This window comes from Pyrgilauda ruficollis, unplaced genomic scaffold (assembly GCF_017590135.1).
Source record: "Pyrgilauda ruficollis isolate IOZ18807 unplaced genomic scaffold, ASM1759013v1 scaffold44, whole genome shotgun sequence".
Lineage (NCBI taxonomy): Eukaryota > Metazoa > Chordata > Aves > Passeriformes > Passeridae > Pyrgilauda > Pyrgilauda ruficollis.
The window spans coordinates 4,646,603-4,668,120 of record NW_024525934.1 but is presented as its reverse complement, the minus strand read 5'-3'; the positions used below and the strand labels follow the sequence as shown (position 1 = coordinate 4,668,120).

General features: G+C 38.2%; 1 protein-coding gene across 2 annotated transcripts in view; it reads left to right on the top strand.

The window, feature by feature from the left end:
- Nucleotides 1-21,518, top strand: part of FGF14 (fibroblast growth factor 14) — a 381,047-nt gene that overhangs the window by 56,860 nt on the left and 302,669 nt on the right. The gene's annotated exons all lie outside the window — the stretch shown is intronic.

Here is a 21,518-nt window from a genome sequence, read left to right as displayed (position 1 = left end):
AGAGAAACAAAGTAAAAAAAGGAAGAAAGAAGGAAGGAAGGAAGGAAGGAAGGAAGGAAGGAAGGAAGGAAGGAAGGATGTACCCTGGCTTTGGAAAGGGCAGTGTATGGCACAGAAAGATCTTTTCTTTCAGTGTGCTGTGCTGAGGAAATGGCATGCTGTTTGTTTATTAATAACAACAGAAAGGTCAAATATTGTTCCTTTTGCTATCAGTGGTATGTTCTGTCTGCTGCTGTCCCTAGAAAATTCCTAGGGCATTAAGGGAATGAAGGTCATGTTGCAAGTTCACATCAAAAAGATGATGCTTCAAGATGCTACTTAGGAAATTATAGGCAGAATGAGTACATTTTGTAACTTGATTATAGGTGATGTGTGTCATGGATCACAAGGTCAAAGGCATTGGAGTGAATTCCTTCCAACTTTAGCACATTTGGCTGGTATTTTTATTTTAACATTTATAAGTAAAATGCAAAGACTGTGGTTTGTGTGAGTACATGCAACAAGGTTGAAACTTTTCAGTTAGCTGGTGCCACACGAAGGTCTGCAAAGGTCCCATACTTTTTCTGGCACTTCCATTTCAGGCCGGCTTCCTCATGTGGAGCCTGAAAGAGAAGGTACGTGGGACCTTGTCGCATGTGGGGCAAAACAGTAAAGCCTTTTTTTTTCTCCCTGGGAGCAATGTGGAGGATTCTGTGCTCCATGTCAATTAATATTACTCTGTAATATTACTGACAGTGAGGGGATTTTCTCCACTGTTAAGAATATGACTGAAGATCAATGATGAGGTTTTTTTCAAAATACTGGAATAGCAGAAAGAGAGAAGTCATGAAGGAAGAAAAATTATTTAAAAGATTGTGACCACTCAGTTCAGAAAGGATATGGGGACTAAAGAGTGCAAAGGGATGAAAAAGGTAAATTGAAAGCTCTGATTACTCAGAGATGCAGGGGCAAGCAAACTAAAGGACAACTAAAAGAAAGGCAAATTAAATATTTGTACTGCGGGAAACTCATGTAATCAACAATTGAAATGGATATCAGTAGTCAAATGAATTAGGGTTAAAAGGTTTATACAAAGTATAAAGCAATCAGACAGACAGCAGAGATTAGAAAGAAGCACCAGTAACTGGGCTGGTACCTCAGCCGTGGCCTTCGGTGCTGTGACAGTAGCCTACATGCTGGGAATCCACCTCTGTGACTTTGGAAAATTCCACATCTCAACACTTTGAGGCATAAGCCAAACTTTAATTATTACTGAGGGATTAGAAAGATTTTATTTTTTCCTCCATAGAGTAATTTAATAATTGCCTATTTCATGACTTCTTTTGTCGTTAACTGAAGAGCTCTGAGGGTGCTGCTGTAGGAGACATTCCTGGAATAGCCACACCACCAGACAGGCCTATCTTACTGTTTCTGGGCTGTGCTGGAGCACAAGCTCTGTGTGTTTAAAATGGAGCTCAAGCCTATTTAGTAGTGCAGTGTGATAATTACAGTGTCACCACGATGCTCCTGAAATAGGATTTAAAATTCTGCAAACTCTCACAGCAGCTTTCATAGGACCAGATGCTTCAGCTCAATCTGTGTTGACTCAGCTCAAGTGAAAACTGCTTGAAGTTTTTGCAGTTGACAAGGAAGAAGTTGCTGTCTCCAGAAAAGAAAAAAAAAAAGTTTATTTTTAACTTTCTTTTACAGATTTAAGAAACTGCAATTTTATTTTATGAAAAGTCTTTTTGAAAAGACTTACCCTATTCTGTGTGAACATAAACCTTGAACTGGCTTTATAATCACTAAAATAGACAAATAGTGTTTCCTTTATAGATTTAGTAGATTTAGACATTCTTTTCAGTTATGTGAATATTTATCAAACACACATGACCAGATTTCAGTTGCAGAATCATAAAAAAACAGGTTAAAGATCTCTTCTAGTTTCCAGATCTATCAGTAAGCTCAGTATACCTCTCCCTCATCCATGTAGCTCCTTTCAGCTGGAGTGTAGCTTGTCAGAGACAAAGCAAAAATGACAAGCAAAAATATTCACATATGACTCTAATCATTCAGGCTTTCCGTCATTTAATGGGTGACATTATCTGAGTGCAAAATGTAAGAAGATATTTGTTACTGTAAGTTCATTTGTTAAAGTTATTGATACTTTCAGGATTTCAAACAGTGCTTTTTGGGGGGAGATTTGTTTGAAAGAAGGGATCATGACTTCCCTGTCAAGTGTTGTTAAGATGTAAATCATTGATTCCTTAGAAAGAACAAACATGATTTAGGCAGTGATGATTCACTCTGAACTATATATGACCAATATTCTTGAAAGGCTTCTCTTTTTTTCCCTTTTTGCTTCTGTTTTGAGTTGGTAAAAATTGGAATAATTTTTATACAATAAGTCATCGCAGCTTCCTGACAGTTCAGATAATTTTTGTAGCGTTCTGTCATCCGAATGACTTGATGCATTTGGTATGAATAGAGATGGGAACATTTTGTAAGTTATAACAGCAAGATAATTTATTCATACAGAAAGGCATTGTGTTTGATAACTGATAAATTTCGTTCTGTTTTCATGATAAAAGCAAAAATGGGTGTGTGGATTGCAGCTGCTCCCTTAATAGTGTTAGTGATGACTAAGGAGTGAATGGATCTTTCTGTGGGTTATATAATCAGTTTAAAAGCTCTCCACACTCTGCCTGTAACACTTTATTAAAAAAAAAAAATTAAACAAGAGCCCATGGAAGAGAGATCTTTTTCTTTTTAAAACACTTACCTCTTTTAGATGAATATAACAGCTAGGTAAGGATCAGGCATGAAGTATTTTAACAGTGTCTCTAGGAATAATTTTAAAAGTAAGCACTGAATCTCGTCTGTATTTAAATGAAACTAAGTATTATGTTTATTTAGACTAAGAGATTCTCATTTAGGAAACTACGAAGGGAAGGTTGAATATTTAGCTCACACTAATTGGGAGCTTGCTTGGAATTATGATAATTGTTAACAACCGAGGGAAGTAGCAAGACAGAACTTTTTTCTCCATACACTAGGGGTTAGTGCTTCCTAAAATTGAGCTTTGACTGAAACAGTGATAGCCTACATAAACACACAGTCCTCAGGGCATTTGAGTTGTTTCTTAGCCTGGGAATGACTATTTTGGCTCAGCAAAATTCTAAGTGTATGCTTATCCTCTGTCTCACTGACGGCCTTGTATACATCACATTTACACCTACTCTTTAAGTGGAGCAGCAGAAAGAGCCCAGAAAGAAGAAGAGGGGTGAGTCCATAAAGATAATCTCCACTGTCTGCCCTAAAACTCAAAAAACAAAAAGGAGATATTTTAAAAAAATGTGGGTTTGGGTATTTTGGGGTTGGGTTTTTTCTTTTGTTGTTTGGTTGGGTTTTTTTGTTTGTTTTGTTTTTTTTTTTCTTTTTTTGAGTTGGGTTTTTTGGGGTTTGTTTTGTTTTTTGTCTTGGTTTTTTTTTGTTTGTTTGTTTGTTTGTTTGTTTTTACACAAACTCAATCTCAGAGTAGAAGAAAAACCTTTTATCACATAAGCCCAGAGGTTTCTTCTAGGAAAGAAGGGAGGATGAGGTGTTTGCTTCTCTAGTTTTCCTCCCTAGACCCAAGGGAGGGTAAATGCAAGGAACAGGCGTTGGCATTAAGGTGGTAATGGGAGATTTCTGCTTTTATTCCCTTGCATGGGAACAGAGTCTGTCACGAGTTTACCCAAATCCAGAAAATAAACCAACAAAGAAAACAAAATAACTGGTTGGTTATGATGGGGAGCAGTTTTAAACGAGGTAGGTGGAAGAATCCCACAAAACCACAACAAAAACATTTCCATGTCTTCCTCAGACCCTGAGCTTCATCCTGTAACCAGGCACATAACACCACAGACAGCCTGCATATCTACGACTACCCACATTTTTCCTCACTCTTTGTTTTATCATAATAATTTAATACCTTGACCACCTCAGGTGCAGGATGGAAGAATTATTCCCAACATCTTGTAAAGCACATTAGCTGGTCAAGTAGAAAGTGTCAGAACTGTATTGTTGAATACTTCTGTTGGGTTATTTGCTACAAGGCATTTTGTTTTTCTTTATGTTTTCTTAACATTTTACCTTTATTTTTTCACAGGATGTTTTAGCTTCTTGAGATCCTTTTGTATTTTTCATAATACCTGAATAGCTTCACAGTTTTACAAAAATAATCTTTCTTTAGTGTTAAAAATGTATGTTGAAGAAACCAAATGTTAAATACAATGGGACCTACTAGCTTTTGAAAGATCAGGCTTGGACAATAATTGATGCAGACTGGCTGAGCTGCACAGGTTTATGTATGTGAGATGGTGATGTGTTAATGGTAGGGGAAAAGGAGAGAGACAAAGGATTTATAATAATAATTTTGTGACACTTTGAGAGGAGGCATTTAAAAGAGTAGAAAAACCAGTTGGTAATTTGAAAGTGGTTCTGTGCATTTCCAAATCCTTTTGTGCCCATTTCTTTTCCTTATATGTGATACTGGAAGCGTCCACTTATCTCTGGGAAAAATGGACATGTATGTGCTTCCAGGTCTGGAAGCAGTCCAAGGAAGTTTGGAAATAAATTGATTCTGGGAAAAGACCTACCTGTACATTCAGGTTGTGTTTTCAGCCTTTTCTTCCATATGCTTTCATCATCTCAGAAGGCTGGTAGCAGTGCTGACAGCAATCAACACAGTAATTCTGTGACAGTGGAGGGCCTCAAATACTCCTGGAGAGATAACTCCAGAAAATGTTACTAGAAACCACAGTGCAAACTGGAAGTTTTGCACAGTTTAGCAAGCAAATTGTTGAAGCAAAGGCTTCCAGCAGTCCTACTTCAATGCACTTTCAAGCTTAGTTTCTTCTTGGTTCTGCCTCCCAAGCACAGGGAAAGTCCTGCTGTGTTGGTGACTTCTGTGCTTGGCACGTCTGCTCCGCCTGACCACGCGTGATGAGTCCAACAGCCGAGTTCTCTCCTCTGTTTTGTAAAGGAACAGCTCAGATATTTGTTCATGAACTCCAAAGCACCATGAGAGAACCTGAGCTGTCCTTTTCAGCTGTTGACTTCTATATAAATAAATAAGTATAAAGGTTTGAAATGTTTGCTGTGGTTGCCTAACATAAAGTCATATTGTAATTATGGAAAAGCTACACTGAGCTACATGATCTTGATACCAAAACACTTTGGACTTACAGGGAAAGAAGGAACAGATAACATTTCACTGGCCTTTACTGCTTCTGTGGTCTGCAGATAACACTAAGATTGCAGTCAAGAACAGAGCAGCTTTTCAGAAATACCAAAATTTTTCACATTAATCTCTATTGAAACTGTTAGAAACTTAGTGTTTTTGTCAAGTAAATCATTGAATGGATACCATCTTGTTTGTCATCTTCTGAGATATCTGAGGCATATATATGAAGTTTGAAGGATCTATTAGCTCATATATTGCAATGTTGTGTTGACTGACAAGAGATTAAAAGACAAATAACAGTCCTGATCATTCAGCTGACCTCATTCCATATCATACAGTTATGGGAGACTGTATCTAGGCAACCTGTGCAATGATAATTGCATTGTTCAATAAAAAGATTGCAAAGAGGCATGTTTAGCTCCTGATACGAGTGTTAAGGTTGGGCATTGCCTACTATGGTCAGAAACTTCTGTGCTTCCTTGTGAGGATGTGAAACCAGAGCAAAGCCATTCCTTACAAAAGCCGTGTCTTTAGGTGTCCCCAAGTGGGTCTGGCATAGGAGGAAGCAGTAAACACTGTCATTTCAGGAACCAGCATTGCTGGAAGAAGTGTAAAGGTGAGAAAATTATGACTTGCACCAATCTCTGGTGTTTCTGCCTTTGTCAAACAGTGTTGGTAGGAGGAGATGGTCCCATCACACAGAATAGCATTCTACTGTGGCTGCAAGGAGCCTCTGTCATGCTTGTCTCCTGGAAACACAAGATAATTTCTTGTATTTCCATAGGAAATTATTATTATTTTATTAATGAAATAATAGTGACTTTTATTTTCAAACCCCTAGAAAAAGAGGGTTTTACTTTTTCTTCTGCCAGACTACTTTAGGACTAGGTGAAGGATGCTTTTTCTGGAAAGATATGTATATGTGCTTCTTCCTGATTTAATACTAACATTTAATTTAATTTTTTTTTCATTGTGTCTTATAGCTCTTCCCAAAAATAGCTTTAGTAATCTTCAAACACTTGTAGGACACTGACTTACTCCCCAAGAGAAGCAGCTATTTTATAGTGAATGCATCTAGTCCTTTTTCACTCTAAACCACTTTGTGCTCCCTCTTATCCTCTTAATCTGATTTAGCTTTGCTCTTTAGGTAAGATGTTGCCACTAATTGAATCTGATGATTCAAAGGTAGTTACACTCAAGTGCTAAAGCAAGGCACTCACCAATTGCTAAAGAAGGCGTTTTAAAAGGATAGGAAATGATTCAGTCATCAAGAAAACCCTGAAAGGAATCATCTTTTACTTTACTAACTTTTAGTTCAGTGTCAGTAAACAACTTTATTTTTTTATACCCTTCAAAATTCAGGAGAGGCTGAGTAGAAAGTTACATACACCTTCCATTTGTGCAGTAAGCTTGCAAGATTGTTTACGTCCCTTTCTTTTAATAGCCATACTAAAAGTTCAAATGCTATGGGGTTTTTTTTCCTACAGGTAATTTGCAAATTTATTTTTATGGAGTGTCACTCTCTGATGAGGTTCAGCAACACTAAAGATATGGCAAATTCCATATTGTTTATTATTTTTAATTAAAAAAAATAAACAATGTTTTGGAATAAATAGTTTATTGTTTTTTTTCTATTAATTCACAAGCTCCCAAGTGCTGCATGTGTCTTATGTAAATCCACAATATTTCAATTTTTTTTTCTCTATCTAATACTTAGTTTGGAATAATGTAGTTAAAATTAGAAAATATGTATTTTGGAGCTGAATCAGGAGTGATTTTTGCCTAGTATCTTCACCAGCTCCACAGCAGATTTTATCACCAGAGCAAGATTGCAAAGGGTACTGTATGGGCGTCCTAGAGAAAAAACTCCATGGTCCTTTCTTCCCTTTCCTGGGTGGAAAGGATAAGATTCTCAGCAGTTATAAACAGCAGAAGTTATGCTGTAGCTTTAAGCAGCATAAAATTATGTCAAGGTCCATTTTTGCACTGCAGAGAACTGAAAATACAGAGGTGCCATAAATTCAAGAGCATATGCTAGTCCTTTGCAGAATGAGCTTGTTCAGTCTGGGATAGCAGTAACTATGTATGTGCCATTTAGTTGATCTGGGCATGAGTAGAATGTCAGATACTCAAAAAAAATGCATCAGTTTTGTCACATCCCAAAGCAAACAGCTTCTTCAGAGCATAGGCAGGCATCCCAGGAAGGGAAGACTATGCTTGTGCACTGTGGGTCTGATCTATATTTATGCAATAGACATTTGCCTATGGTTTTCTGAACATGTGGCAATGTGAACAGGGCTCCTGCTACTGTACTGACCAACCTGGGACACTCAGACTCCTCTCATGACCCCCTTTCACTGTTGTGTTACTGTAGTGTCTAGGTGGAAAGAGAGGTGTGTGCAGAGCAGATGTACTCCGTGATATTTGTCTTGTGTCTTGCAGGACAATGCTTGATGAGGTGAGCCAGACAGAAAATTGCCAGTTTTGCTTAGCATCTGGACACGGAGTAGCAGCACTGAAAGTGTCATTCATGTGGTGGGTCAGAAAAGGAACAGCTTCCTGCAAATCAATAGGAGATTTTTAGACTTGGCTACAACACTGTTTTGATGATATCAAAACGTTATAATTAACTAATTCAAACTGAAAATCTGATGTTTTCAAGAACCCAGTTGCAGCAGAGTCGTTTTATTTTTTTTTCCCTTAGTTAGTCAACCCTGAATTTTTAAACTTGGACCCTAATTAGTACACTTTGGTTATAGATGTATAAAACTCTGCTTCTGCTCTCACATGCTGAGGCCAAGGATAGCACTGATGTGGTGAGTGAGTGAATCTGTTCTCAGAAACATTTTATCTGAGGCATTGCTGAGATAGATTATCAGTGCTTCTGGGGAGGTTTTTGCCTTTCTGCCTATAATGTTTCACATGTACTGATGTATCTGTTCTTGCTGTAGTTGACAGTATCACTTCTTCAGAAAATAACTTGATTTTTTCTAAGACTTGGGTTTTTTTCCTAAAATAAAAAATAATCATTATTCTGGTCTAGCTCTAAGAAGAGTTTCAGCTCTAGTTAGTTGTTCAAAGCCTGTTGATGTCTGTGTTCAATGGCAAATAGATATGATGGGGCCAATTCCTAAATTTTTCATGCCCTTGGTTCCCAGATGAACTGGGTGTTTTAGATTCACATACACAAGAGAACATTAAATAATTACATTTAAGTAAATATACATATAACTTTTTTGTTCCTGTGGGGTATAGAAAATATTTCATTATTTGCTTTGTGTAAACTGAAAACTTAGCAAGAATATGAAAATGTTTTTAAGAAATTACTTCAAACAAGCCTATGAGGGTTGTAAAAATGAAACATATCAGGTGTTGCATAAAAACTGAACTCCAAGGGAGTTTGCTTTTCTGTGCTTTTCCTTGTATTTTACCAAAATTCTGAGAAATTTGAGTGTTTATTGGTTTGCTGAAGAAGTCTATCCATAGAAGGACGTAATTCAAAATTGGTAAAAATTCCTGAAAATATTTTTTTCCATTGGTATAACAATGGTAAGGGAGACACTTGACATTTAATTTGCTCTTGTGCCTTTTAGTATCCTGAATTCCAATGTAGATAAACTGAAATCTTGGTGAAGCAAAGAGGAAATGTTTTGCTACCTGGGTTTGTTCTGCAGCTTCAAGGAAACGTAAGGCCTATGAGTGGGATCCATTTTGTTTGATTTTTGAAAACTGAAAGGCTGAATGTGAACTATTTCTCCTAACCCATTTTAACAGTCACTAAATAGGAAAAGACAACTCTAGAAGGTGGTACTTGCCATACCAAAATAGACACCTGTGTTTTACCAAGTGAATAATTGATATCTGATGCAAAAACATGAATGACTTAATTTTAAACACCTCAGCTAAGTTAGATGTAGTCCAGCCTAAGTCAGGAAACTGTACTTCTAGTTCAGTAGCACCCATGTGAGGAGTTCATGTCATACTTTACCTTCAGTGGGTCAATTCAAAACTGACCTTTTAAGTGGTAAAGCTTGTTTACCTTTGTGCAGTTTGTTGCTGAGGTAGTGCATCAGGCAGGGATTTTCAAGGTTAGAATGCACTATAGTTTTTTAAAGAGTGTCATTTTACTGTGGAAAGTTGTATTTGGTAGATGTTACCTAAAAATGAAAAAAAAAAAAAGTTTTAAGGAAATACAAATTCAAATTAAGAATGTTGTAACAAACACATAATGACTGAGAAATATTCCTTGTACAATCCCTGCCTACCAAAGTTAAACCTAAGACAAAGTTAGTGTTTGACAAAGGCAGATCTTTGCTTAGAGTCTGATATACAGTTTGATTGTCACAAGGTATTAGTGCCTGGCATGTGGATAAAAGGAATTCTTTTGTAGTATCCATTTAAAATTACTTCCCCAAAAGTGTCTGTGCATTTAACTATGTCCTATTTTCCTATAAAAGTAATGTTAAGGAAATGTTAAAAGGTTTTTAACTCATGCAATGGAATCTTTATAATCTTATCAATATGAAAGAAATAGCCTTAGGTGCTGATAGAGAAAAATCTGACTTTACAGATTGCACTAAAATCTGACTTTCCAGATTGCACTAAGGACTTTCCAGGTCTTAAAAAGTTCAGGTGCATACAGCAGCTCTTTGCTGTGCAGGTCTAACTTGCTTTGCTGAGCCAGAGAGAAAGAAATTAATGCCTACAAAGAAAATGGTGACATAATGAAGTGAAACGAGAACTTGTCTTAATTAGCCCTTTATTACTACTGGAATATAGATCAGCATTTGATCTGAGGGTCTTTTTTCATCATCAGTGTGTCTGTGTTCCCAGAGTTCCTGTACTGCCACTGGCTCTTCCATGTGCGTGTTGGGCAGGAGGACTGGGGAGGGCAGTGCAAAGGACTGTAATGCCTTGGATTGACCTGAGCTTGGTTCAAACTAATCAGAGTTTAAAATGGTGCCAAAGAAGGAGTGGGGAGGGGAAAAGAAAACACATATCCACCCTCCATACAGCAAGAAGAGAAGAAGGTAGCAGCAGTACCTTCCCTGTACAGCTCTGAAGGGAAGGCTGTGTTTGCTTGCACACCCAACAACATTCTCTGCCCCTTTGGGCCAGCACAGGATTGAGTCTAGTGCAGGAGGTGATCTGCCTGCCAGAGCCCAGGGCCATGGCTTGGGGCACCTTTTGAATCAGATAAGGCAGCAAACAGAAGCAGCTGGGAAGCGTCTCTGTAGTTTAAGAGCTTCAATATGTAGTCAAGTACAAATGAATAATCTGGCCAAATCACAGTACAAATGAGATTAGTGGATTGTTACATTGTGCTTGATTTTTCTTTATTAATATATTTACTTGGTGGCTGCAATAGAACACTGCTTTTAAGGGAGTACCTGACCAGTGATTTTACACAAAGATGGTGTGCCTTGTCTGTTGCTTTTAAGATATATTTTATAAAAAGGACTTTATTAAAAAATAAGTAGTACAGTGAGAATTTTTCTAGTCTGTGTATGAGGTTTTCTGAAGAGAGTGAATGTTTTTCATACTAATAGCAATGATCATAGTTGGCATCATAACATCAAATGAAAGGAGGTGCTCCAAAGAAAACCAGGAGGGATCAGTCACTCTCTATGATAGGTCAACTTATTCCTGCCTTACAGTCAGAATAAATCAGATTTCCTCTCACTGATTCCACTGCTCTGTAGTTTTAAGTTGTCCCAAGGCTTAGTTTATTTAAACGTACGTCGCGTGACACTGGGCATCTGATGTGATTCCTTAGCACTGTGGGCTCTCACCCTGCAGGCAGGATTCAGAGAAGATTGCAAATAGAGGCTTATGCAATGTTATCCTCAAGGGAAAAATACTTCACATTTTCTGCTTTCTAATGAAAAAAATGTTTTGAGGAACATGCAGCAATTTGCTGAAAATGTTTTTGCACCAGTGAAAATGTTTATCTAAGTTGCCTGCCAGGTTTGTCTGCAGAAATGCTAATGCTATTTTATGAGATAATTTTGAGCTTTGAGGTGGGTTGGCAGGGACTGCTATCATGTATTGCATTTCTTCAGCCTTCACAGGAACCATACAATTCCATTCCATGGCAGAGGTCTCTACAAGTTACTGTAATGCAACTTCTTTAAAGTTATGGTTTCCTTTTCTTTTCTTGGATTCAGGTTGATGAATCATATTAGTTTCTTCAGTGTTTTAGATGCTTACTGTTATAATTGCATGACTTTGTATGGCTTTCTTTCCCTTCTCACATTTTCAGAAATCCAAACAAATTTTTCTCTAGCACTCAATAGAATTTTACACTAAGAAGGACTAAGAAGAAGAAGAGGTCACATCACTCTATACTGTTCTGATATACATATATAGATTAGATAAAATCAAGAAAATATGGTGCTGAGGAAATCAAATATTTATTCATCCTCAACACTGAAATTAATTTTGCTATTAGCTTATTACACTGTTCTTAAGGCATGAGCAAGATGCAAAATACTCCTGACAAAGAAGGTAGCCTTGAGGTGGTTATTTATCTTTGTGCTAACGTTAGGCACTCATTACTCCTCAGAATACAACAAAGTGGCATTTCTGACATTTATCTCTTTCTTCCATCTTTCTGTCCTTCATACATTGAGTTTCTTCTCCTTTCCCACATTTTTACTGTCTTTTCCCCATCATAGAGGAAAGAAGTTCCTATTATTAAAGTTTCTTTTCCCCTATTGTGGAGGAAAAAGTTCCAAAACTTAAACACAAACAGAAGCAGCAGCCATGAGCACTGTCTATGTGGAAGTTAGGTGAGTGTTTTGTGAACACCCAGCAGCTGTGGAGCTGAGAAGGCAGGATTCAGGGGAAGCAGATGAATTGTACTTAAACACTATTGAATGTTCACTAATATGTTCCTGTCAGGGACATCAGTTTTCTTAACCTCCCAGCTGCTTCAGGTGGCTGACCTTGAATAAATATACACTGCTACAAATAATTTGCTTGCTTCTGGCAATTTTTGGTACTCTGTCCTCTTCAGTACAAAATATGCAGCCACCCACTGCATTTTCAAAGGATGTGCAAATTTCATGAGTGAGAGTAAAACGTTTGTTCCCACAACAGTAAAGGTTTTGTTTATAGTTCTGAAAGGTCTTAGACACATGCATAGCAAATATTACCTAATTAGAAGCTGCTATCAGAAAGATAGTACACTTAAAAGCTGTGACATTTTTATAAGTGAGTTTTTCTATGTGTGACTATATAGGGCCACCTCTCAATGTTATGCATTTGAACTTATTTTGACTGAATGATCTTCTTTAAAAAAACATGTCCTAAACACAGTTTTTTGTTTTAGAAATGATTACACAAACTATTAAATGCATTTAATTTTCAGAAATTAATGGAAGAAAGCTCAATAACAGTAGCTGTCTCCAAGCAAACAGACCCACTGTAGTAGAATGATAAAAACACATCTTATAAAGCTAAGGCAAGATAACAATTTCTAAAGGAACTAAAACAATTGAGTCCTTATTATTTAATATTTATTGTCTCTATTTTATACTCAAATGCTTTTCTAGTTAATCAGGAAATTTGAAAGAACTAAGTGAATGCAAGGCAATGCAGGAACCCCTGTGTGTGTGTGTGTGTGTGTGTGCGTGTGTGTGTGTGTGTGTGTGTGTGTGTGTAGAAAGATAAAAATGTGGTAAATTGTTACATGGAAGAGTGATGCAACTGTGATTTACTTGTAATATTTTCAATTTACAGGCAGCTTGAGATGGCTTGTAAGCTGCCTCTTAAGCAGGAGATAACACAATAACACTTGCCTAGACTTTCACTTCTTTAGAGATGTTCCCTATCAAAAGGGCAAGGAGGAACTAATTTTTATTTATTATTCTTGGGTTTGCTCTTTCCAGTGGCATGAGAATGTCTTATTCAAGAGTTTCACAACTTCATCTGGCATGTTTCTGCCAGATGACACATCCTGGAAAAATAACCCCATAAATGTAATAGAAGAGAATAGTAAAAGAGAGGATGACATGCATAGCACTGTTGTTGTAATAGCAGTGACTGTCTAATGATACAAGGGAAGCTGTTTGCAGTAATGCCAGCCCATATATTCAGAAAAGAGCAGTGAACCCGCGTGCACCCTTCACCCCGGTGTGTGAGACTAAAAGCTCGCCTGCGACCTCTGACTGACTCTCAGGTGGGAGATAAAATGCACTGCCTGTTCCCAGACACTGAGTGGTTCTCACGTGGTGTGGAAGTGTAGCTGCTACTGCCTTTGGGCTGGGAGCAGGGCTAGGTGCCTCCTCACATTTCCTTCTGAGGGAGTCCTCAAGCACTGAGCTCCTCTGAACATGAGCTTTCATCTCACTCATGCCCACTAGAACTGTGGCAGCTTCTGAACCACTGAGGCACTTTTGAAAAAGGCTCAGTTCCCTGATCTTGTCAGTGAGCACTGATTCTGTTCTGCCATGAGGGTGAGCTTGCAGGAAGCACTTTGCATCACCTTGTCTATTTGTGATCCATTATAGCCTGTGTACCTGTAAGAGGATCACTGAGACTTAGCAGAAGCCATTAAGGCACTTATACATCCATCCCAGTTTACTTGCTCTTTTTGCTAAAATCCTCTGCTTTGGAGCCAGATGAAGATTATACATATCATTGTTGGAATGAGTAAAACATTTACAGGATCTGAATTTGATCCCTATGCAAGCATGAGGCTCAGAGATATAAACAGCATTCAGTGAATCTGCCTGCTTTGACTGAATAGCATGAGAAAAGAACAGATAAGGTACTTTAGGAAACAGATCTTCTCTAATCTAATCTAGTCTGTGTATAATTTGATTTTATTCAGACTCAGAGGAAAGGTAATTTTTTTAAACATCTTTACAGAAGCCAGATCAGCAGCCTTTCCATCCTGAACACTGTGTATTTTAATTAGTTTAATAGCCTAAAGGCTGCAAATTTAAGTCGCTTGATGTGAAAGATGAGGAGTCAGGCAAAGGAGATGTCACAAAAAATGTCCCTACATAGCCTACAGGGTAGTAGTCACCAACTTCTGAGCATCCTGTTGGGAATACTCCAACCTTCTAAGGGTTTTGCATACACCCTTATTGAGGCTCATCAAAACTACTGTAGCATATTTAGGCGTCCAAGCAGCTGACTCAGCAGGACCCCTAAATACTTTCTATTCAGGCATGCCCAGCTTGGTTACAAAGTCCATAAAATAAGCAAAATGAGAACTAAGCAAAGAGAGGCCTTTTCCAAGAAATAACATCTTCTAGCCTGCAAGTTTCTCAATCCTCCTACATAATTTGGCAGCAGAATTAAAGGACTTTTTGGGGGTGCAGAGCTGATCTTAATCTTATTGAGAAGGTGCCCCCTTTGTTACAGGTCAAAACCCTCTCCTTTTCTGTATTTCCTTCTGCACCAAGGGTCTACATCTTCAAAGTCCTGGCTCCAAGACTTTTTGTATTTTTTTTTAGACACTAAGGCTACATCTACTGCTAAATAAAAGAACACCAAGGATCTTGATAACCACTTTTTTTAGGATTAGCTTCTCCAGAGCTGGCTGGCTGTCTGGCAACAGCATGGTACCTGTTATTGGTTCTTCTCTGGGCCCTGCGTGGGGAATGTGTGGCTGCCTTTCAGAGCAGCATTTTGATGTGTGATACTCAGGCTGCTGCAATCCCTGGCTGAGGAGCGTGTGCTTAACCCTGCAGACCTTGGGACATAGTTGGAGCGCATCACATGGTCTTTGTTTCCACTGCCATTTGGCACAGTTTGCACTTTATAAAGTGTCCACAGAAGAGTAACTAGGGGTTTTTTGAGAGGATAGTAAATCCAGGATTCAGAGGATTGTGTGATGAAGTATCAAATGAGCGATGGAAAAGCTTCTGTGATTTAGCTGTGTAGGTGTACCATAAGAATCTGGCAAGTTGCAATACAATGTTCAAAAGCTCCCTTTGAGCTGTGTGGTTGAGGTGGCAATGTGGGCTCTTGAGATTTTTTGATTTTGTTGCAAGAGAAGGATCTGGGAGAAGTTCACATTAACTGCTCCTTAAATTGGAATGGTGCCACATAGACATGCCTGTTTGCTTACTGTTCCTGGAGTGGTCTTTGCCAAGGCCCCTTCCTGCTGCCCTAAGCACCAGCACATCTTCCAAGTCATAACCTGTAGTACTTATGGCCGGATCTTCCCTTGACTGTTTTCCCACTCTGGGGCTTTCATCTATCTAGTCTTTTGAATAGCCTGTCTCTTTTTCTGTGCCTCCTGTATGTGTTGTCTCTCCACTTGGGATGATGTGTAGTCTATGCTTTCTGCTGCTTACCCTCAGTTCCAGGCTTTTCTCATCAGTGCAACCTTTCAAATTTTGTTATGATGAAAAAGAAAGTGAAATCAGGAAGTCCAAGCAGCTTGAGAAAGTTCAGTTTTGTCTTTCAGTTATCTCTCTAGTTTTTGAGTCCATTGAAGACTTCATCCTGATGAGAATAACCAGATGATATGTAACTGTCACAACCAAGGGCTTTCCAGCCATGTATAGTGATTTCTGATGTCTAAAATTCTTATAGTGAGCTTTGAGCCTTGTTACTCTACAGTCTCTGACTCCCACTGACCTTTAAGAGAGACTTGTAAAACAGTCATTGCAATTTTTCTGCAGGGACAGAAAAATTGTCTTTTGCTTTCTGCCATAATATGTAGAAGGTGAAATGGAAAAATAAAGTTGTTTTTGTTGCTATCCCTCAGAAAGTATTTGGCATTTTATCTTATGACTGAGAAAAAAGTCAAGGTTGTGTTATTCTGTTCCTCAAATGAGATAATTCTCATTTCCGTGCTGGGGTTTAGTGTGGGCTATCGCTGGGGATTTTGTGTGGCAAAATCTGCAAGCAGATCTCTATTCTTTTACAGTGTCTAGAGGGAATACAGAGGGCAGTGTCTTCATGTATATTATTTAACACTGTTGATAACAGTTACACTCCTGTTCAGAAATGGTCAATATGAATCTCTGATTTAAGTACTTGTTGCAATCAGGTCAACTGATTTATGTGTGTAAAATTCTGGGCTTATACATTAGGAGATATCTTGCTCTTAACATCTCTCTCTTCTTTTTGTCTCCAAGGGTAGAAGGTGATTTCTCAAGGTTCTTAATGTCTTTTTCTAATTTCCCATTCACAGCTACTAGAATTAATAATGAGTGAAATGAAGACTTTCATTTTGTATGTAGATTAAAATATACTAAGTCTGTAACCCTTTCAGAGGAATCAGAGTACACGATCAACACTGAAAAGAAATTCTCTTGGTCCCTGTCATCAAGGCATCTGAAAGGCATCTTACAGAAGAGGTTCCAGCTGGCTTATGACCACTGCCCAGTATTTATTTGCTTCTTAAGATGAGTCAAATGCTGTAGTATGAGCAATAGTTTTGACAATTATAGTTTAGCAACTTATATTTTCTGAAAGAAATGGTTCAGTAGAGTAATAAAGATTAATTATTTGATGGACAATCTTTATAGTATGAAATATAAAGCTTCAAGAAATTTTAGCTTTCCTGCTCATTTGTCATCTTAAGATGAACAAAAAAAAAAGGGCTGTTGCAGCCAGATCAGTGTGAGGGGTGTCTACTAATTGATCTCATGCTGAACTGTCGTTCATTCTTATGTATACTTAATTAGGACTTTGCAGTCTTCATCTTTAGACAAACTGTGGAGCAATAATAAAGCTTGAAGATGCTTGTCCAGCTTGATTAAGAATGGGAATAGAGAGAATATTTTCAAATTAATGTAATAATATATCATGCTCCAGTATAACAGGAGCTTCATAATCAGTGTGGAACTACTGGGGAATGAGGGGTTTATGTGTGTGTTTGCTTGTTTGTTTGCTTTTAACATTCTTGTAAGCTCACAAACCACCCTTTTCCAGCCCCCACCCCCGAGAATTCCTTATCCTCTGGTAACCTCAAATCTGCCAGACAGTTAGTGGCTAAACAACTTTTCACTGAAGTCTGACCTGGGAAGCCACTTTCTCTCTAAAGGCAGTTTTTCTCATGCAATTTTGCCAATCTCAGTCTTTCATTCTTGATCTTCTGAAAAGCAGCAAGGTTATTTCACTAGGTAGCTTGATGTCTTGATCTGGACATTGAGAAGTGGGCCCAAGGGAATCTCATGAAGTTTAACAAAACCAAGGGCAAGGTTCTGCACCTGGGCTAGGGCAACCCCCGTATCAACACAGTGGGGGGAATGAACAGATTGAGAGCAGCCCTGTGAGGACTTGGGGGTGCTGGTGGGTGAGAGCCTGGCCATGACCTGGCCATGTGCATTCACAGCCCAGAAAGCCAATCATATCCTGGACGGCACCAAATGCAGTGATAGCAGCAGGTCAAGGCAGGTGATTTTGCCCCTCTACTCCAGTCTGATGAGACTCTACCTGTAGGGCTGTGTTCAGCTCTGGGGTCCCCAGCACAGGAAGGATATTGTTGAAGCAAGTCCAGAGGAGGACTTGGTGGAGGACACCAAGAAGAATACAGGCATGAAGCGCCTCTCCTATGAGGAATGGCTGAGAGAATTGGGATTATTCAGCCTGGAAAAAAAAAATAAAATTCTGAGCAACCTAGTGTCTGCCTTCCAGTACCTGAAGGGAGCCTACAAGAAAGATGGGGAAGAGCTTTTTGCAAGGGCATGTAGTAACAGGACAAGGGGAATATGGCTTCAAAGTGAAAGAGGGTAGGTTTAGATTAGATATTAGAGAGAAGTTCTTCACTGTGTGGGTAGTGAGACTCTGAAACAGGTTGCCTAGAGCAGTTCTGGATGCCCCATCCCTGGAAATATTTAAGGCCAGGTTGGACGGGGCTTTGAGCAACCTGGTCTGGTGCCTTATATTCTATAATTCTAGGAAATCTCTTCAGCCAGTGCTGCTGCAGCTAAATAGCTCTCCCTACTCCCCACTTCTTCCAAAAGCTCAGTAGTCACCACTGAGTCCTTACAGATGCCTTTCCTCCTTACCATGGCTCTGTCACCTCTTCCAGGTTGCAGATATGACCCGTAGTCAGATAGTTTTGGTCAGAGGTATGGATTTTAGGGGTCAAGTATTTTCCAGGATTGTCTTCCTTTCAGAGTGAATGGTCCATCTGGTATCAAAAGGTGCCCCTCATGGTCTCCTGCAAAGTATCTCTGCAATCACTGAGATAAACCACCACTTTAAATACACACTTCAATTCTTCAGCCAGATCCTGTTAGATAATGAGCAAACTCTGGTTCCTAGCAGTGAATTCACTTGGCAGCATATCCAGGGGTTTTTGTGTTCCTAAAGGAAGTTACAGAATAGGCCATCTAATTTGATCATCTAATATGGCCTTTTTACTTTGACATTAATTATTCCATACACTTTGTCAAACTCGACATCCAGGCAGCAGAGAAGATATCTATAGTATAGTTGTCAATTCTCAATTAATATAGATTTAGTATTCCATTTACCAGACACCATGGATAGCACTGTCCTTGCCAGGTGCCTGTCCAAATGAGAACAATTCATTCAATCAACAACAGGCCTAGGGGTGCACCTTTACAAACAGTACAAACAGGTAAATAGATGAGATACTGGAGCTGGCTGACTTATCTTGAGGATCTGTACATTTGTGTTTTCTTTTCTCCCAATATTATGCTGACACTGCATCAAGTGTCTGCCCTAAATGCATAGGAGAATTGGAAGAAAAAAATACATAAGTGAAATATTAGAATTTACTATTGCCTTTGAGGAAATAGTGAGTTTGACTTGTTCCTTACAGACATAATTTATTGAGATGAAATTATTAATTGCTTAGTCTATGCTTTTTTGCTGGATTTTGTTTTTGTCCCTTTCATAGTGGATCTCCATTTCTTTTGTTTCTTTTTTTTAAGGGCTTGATTCAGTGAAAAGACAAATTGGTTCTCTCCTGCATATTTCAAACCTCAAATGAAGCAGAATGCACTAAGACATATGGAAGATATATATTTTGATATGCTGGGAATATCAGAGTTTATATACATGATTTACAATATAGCTGGAATTTCTAGAGCTAAGAGAGGAGATGAGGATGACAGATATGCTGAATAATAATAAAATGTATTTCATGTCAAAAGAATACAGAAGTGACAACTGCTCATGCATCTTATTTCCTTGTGTGTGGCTTGCTGCAATCTCTCAATAAAGAGCTAGATAAAAATAAATAAATTACCAGGACACATTCTGAATGTGGGACATTGTATTCCAAACCAACAGCTATCAATAACAAAAGAGGGTAAATATCAAATTGCACCCCTTCACAATGGATCCCTCGTTAATTTAGTGATCATAAATGGTGTTGCAGAGTTTTCCTGCCATATGGTGCTCTGCAAACAAAACCACACTTCCCTTAAGCTTCCTTTAATTTGGGAACACTCCAGCTCTGGCATTCTTTCTTGTTTTGTCTTTGACCAAAAAAAGGGTTTGTCGTCTCTTGATGACTTCAGCATGACCCTGTAGTTTTGGCTGTGTAATGAGCAGGGTGAGCTGGGGTCCTGTGAGTGCACTGTTGGCCCAAAGCCATAACATGCAGGGGCTTAGGTTTTCCTATGTCTTCCTGAGATGCTGGAGACGCCCAGCATCCCCTTTTCAGGAGGTCCAAACTTATATTTAGTACAAGAAAATATATATACCCAGGATCTGCTTTACTGCTGTGTATGCTGAAATCTCCTCCTTCCTCTCACCTAGAGATAGAATCTATCTTAAAAAAATTCAAATTTCTCGTTTATTTCAGTAGGAGATCTTGATAGCTGGATTGATATTCCTTGTCTCATAATGATTTACTTTTTATTTTTAAACTCCCTAGCTTCACATTCCTGACCTAACCATCTTCTTGGATGGTGTTTTCATTAAACAGAAGATTTTTCAATACTCAAGAATATCCATTACTTAGTGATGACAGCATTGCCTTAGATTTCATATATAAATGGAAGTAAAAATAATAACAGATATGTCAGGTTATTATAAAAATTAAACTATAAGCTGTTATTTAACAAAGGTATACACGGGGAGTTCATAAAATCTGACTGGTTTCCACACCTTCATAATACATATGACCCCACAGTAATTATATTTTATGAGCTCCACCACATCAAACTGTGAACATGTCTTAAATTTCTGGATATTCTATTACCACCTGCAGCTTTTCAAACAGAGAAACCTAATAAATTATCAGCAGAGGGATTCAGGTAGTTACAGAAAGAGAGCAACTGTGGTATTCATACAGTCTAGTAAAAATGATTTTACCAATAACCTGTGGTAAAGCAGGGAATTTCCTGGGGTTCAGCCATTGTACAGCAACTGTTTGCTGCAGAGGGTGACCAGTCCACTGACAGGTCTGAACAAGCTCAAATTAATATGATTTCAGTCTCTGGATACAGCTGAAATTCATATAGAGGCTCCCTGTGCCTCAGGCACTTTCGTGCACAGTCCGGCCTTGTCTTTCTAAATGCTGTATGAGGATGATATGTAGGTTCCAAAATTACTGCCACTGAAAGTATTGCCCTTTACTTCCAGTGACCTTTTTCAGCTGTAAGAAGCCATAGATTTTTGCCGATAAAGACCCCTGTGTTTTGGTTTTTTTTTTTTTTTTTTTTTTTTTTTTTGTTTGCCGGTCTGAGCCCTCATGTTGCTGGCACCAAACCATTCAGATGTACAGGTAAAACAACTCCATGCTTTGGTAGGACTGACTTTGGTTCCAGCTGAAATCAATTGTAGTTTGGAGAATGTATTTTCTTGTTGACACTGGAAGATATGTTGTTGAAGCAAAAAAACCCAGCAGATCATATTTACCGGTACTGAGGAAAAATCCAGGAAGAGTGGCAGAATGATACCTGAATCACTTAAGCCTCTTATGAGAGAATCCATGTAAATATGTTCTTGTATATTTTAAAATATAAACTAGCAAAACCAAGCCCATTTAGACAATATGTTAATTATTCCACTGTTTGCTCTCAAAGACAAGTATGAAAAAAATAACATTGAGAAATATAAAAGAAGTTATAAATGCATTTTGTCTGCTGCAGTCTTCTTCTTTCTCACTGATGCTATAGACAAAATTTAATTTTTTTTTTTTTTTTTTTTTGTCACAAATTATTTTATAGACTTCTGAAAAAAAAGTCCCAGACAGGACAGGAATACTATGCAATTTTCTGTATACAGGAATAAATATTTTTTCTCAAAATGTAATCCTTGCACTCTGAGCATCTGATTCAGGATCACAGGATGTTGATGTTATGGAGGTTGTTTAATTAGTCACAAATAACATGGAAGAAGAATAAAACTTCATGCCTAT